Source organism: Phalaenopsis equestris, unplaced genomic scaffold, assembly GCF_001263595.1.
Source record: "Phalaenopsis equestris unplaced genomic scaffold, ASM126359v1 Scaffold000787, whole genome shotgun sequence".
Classification (NCBI taxonomy): domain Eukaryota; kingdom Viridiplantae; phylum Streptophyta; class Magnoliopsida; order Asparagales; family Orchidaceae; genus Phalaenopsis; species Phalaenopsis equestris.
In genome coordinates this window covers 284,661-287,098 of record NW_018165227.1, presented here as the reverse complement: position 1 = coordinate 287,098, position 2,438 = coordinate 284,661, and positions in this window count along the sequence as shown.

Genomic DNA, 2,438 nt, shown 5'->3' with positions numbered 1-2,438 from the left:
ATAAGGTCTAACTTTATCAAAGGCATAAACAATAGTTAATAACTCTCTTTCAGTAGTGGTATAATTAATTTGAGCATCTTGTAGAGTCTTACTAGCATAATATATAACTTCAAAAATGTCGTGCCTTTGTCCTAATACAACTCTTATAGCATAATCACTAGCATCACACATTATTTCAAATAGTTTTTCCCAGTTAGGTGGTACTATTATAGGTGTAGTGACTAACTTTTTCTTTAATAATTCAAATGCTTTTATGCATTCTTCATTAAAATCAAATTTTGTATCTTTTTCTAAAAGTTGGCAAGAGGCTTAGTTATTTTTAAAATTTTTTTTATGTAGCGCCTCTAAAAACCATCATGTCCTAGAAAACTTCTCACCCCTTTAATATTAGTAGGTGGTGGTAATTTTTCTATAACTTGGATTTTTGCAAGATCTACATCCATGCCTTTTTCAAAAATTTTATGCCCAAGAAAAATACCTTCTGCAACCATAAATTGATATTTTTCCTAATTTAAGACTAGGTTAATTTTTTCACATATCTCTATGGAACTTTTTCTAAATTATTAAGGCATAATTCATAGGAAGCCCCAAATACAGAGAAATCATCCATAAACACTTTCATTCCATGTTCTATAAAATTACTAAAAATTGACATCATACATCTTTGAAATGTTACAGGTGCATTGCATATTCCAAAATGCATTCTGCGAAAAGTAAATGTTCCATATGGGCTTCTAAATGTTGTTTTCTCTTGATCCTCTAGAGCAATTAGAATTTGGTGATAACTGGTATATCCATCTAAAAAGAAATAATACTTATTCTCAGCCAATCTATCTAACATTTGGTTTAGGAAGGATAAAGGAAAGTGATCTTTTCTAGTGGTCATATTTAATTTTTTAAAATCAATGCAAATTTGCCAACCAGTTACTTGTCTTATTGGTATTAATTCATTTTTCTCATTTTCTTCAACAGTCACTTCTCCTTTTTTCGGTACACAGTGAATTGGGCTTACCCAAGCACTATCTGAAATAAGATATATAATTCCATCATCTAACCATTTAAATTTTTTTTTAACAATTTCTTTCATTATTGGGTTTAATCTTCTCTGAGGATCAGCTTTAAGTTCATGTTGTTCATTTAGTAAAATTCTGTGCTTACAAATTGAAGGACTAATTCCTTTAATATCTGCTAAAGTCCATCCAAAAACTTTTTATACTTTTTTAACATTTCTATCAACTTTTGTTCCAGAATCTCAGTTAACGCAGAAGATATAATAACCGATAATGTAGATGACTTTCCTAAAAATACATACTTTAAACGGGTAGGTAATATCTTTAATTCAAGTTTAGGTGGTTTAATATTTGAAGGAATAAGATTTTTACTGTCATTTTCCATCAAGTCTAACGTTTCAAATTTGCCTTGAATATAATCCAAATCTTCTTCTTTAACTTCATCTTCATTTTCAAAAATTTCTCCTTGCTTAAGCTTATCTTCGAATTCTTTCTTATAATGTTCATTACTAATTGCTTATAGTAGTAGACTAGAATTAGCCTAAGAGATTTCTTACCTTGCTTCTTTGTGGGATTAATACTGGGGTTTTAAAAGAAAACCCTATATTACTTGAAGCGATATGAGCACTTGCGTAGAACTACTAGTGTGTGAACTATTTTATATATTTTATAAATATTTTGAATTTTCACATTAACTACTTAATATAAATTGGGTCAAGTTTTTTGCCATATTTTTGAAAAGCTAAATTTATAAAGTCCACAGGAAAAACAAATTTATCCACTTTTACTAGTACATCCTCTATAACTTCTTTTGGATAGGTTATTGATCGGTCAGTTAATTGAAGAGTTACAGTAGTAGGGAAAATTTCTCTCAAATCTAAACGTTTAAAAATTGATAAGGGCATAAGATGCATAATCGCTCCTAAATCACATAAGCTCCTAAATCACATAAAGCTTTTCCATAAAACTTTTCACCAATTGCACAAGGCACAGTAAAACTACTAGGATCTTTTAGTTTATCAGAAAGTTTTTTCTGAATAATAGCACTACACTCTTCACTGAGTGCAACAGTCTCATGATCTATAAACTTACTTTTCTTATTTAGTACATTCTTCATAAATTTCACATAACTTGACATTTGTTCCAAAACTTCAACAAAAGGAATATTTATTGTTAACTTCTTAGGGATTTCCAAAAATTTTGTAAATTGTTTATCTTTATTCTTCTGCTTCAGTCTTTGAGGAAATGGAGGTGATGATTTTTCAAAAGGAACCTGCGTTTGTTCATTTTCCTATTGATCATTTTCCATTTCTGCATTCTCTTCATTAACTTCAGTTTCTCTCTGGATCCTTATTTCTATTTCTTTTCCACTTCATCATTGAATCACTTTAATTTGCTCTTTATTTTGATCTTTTGGATTAACTTCCA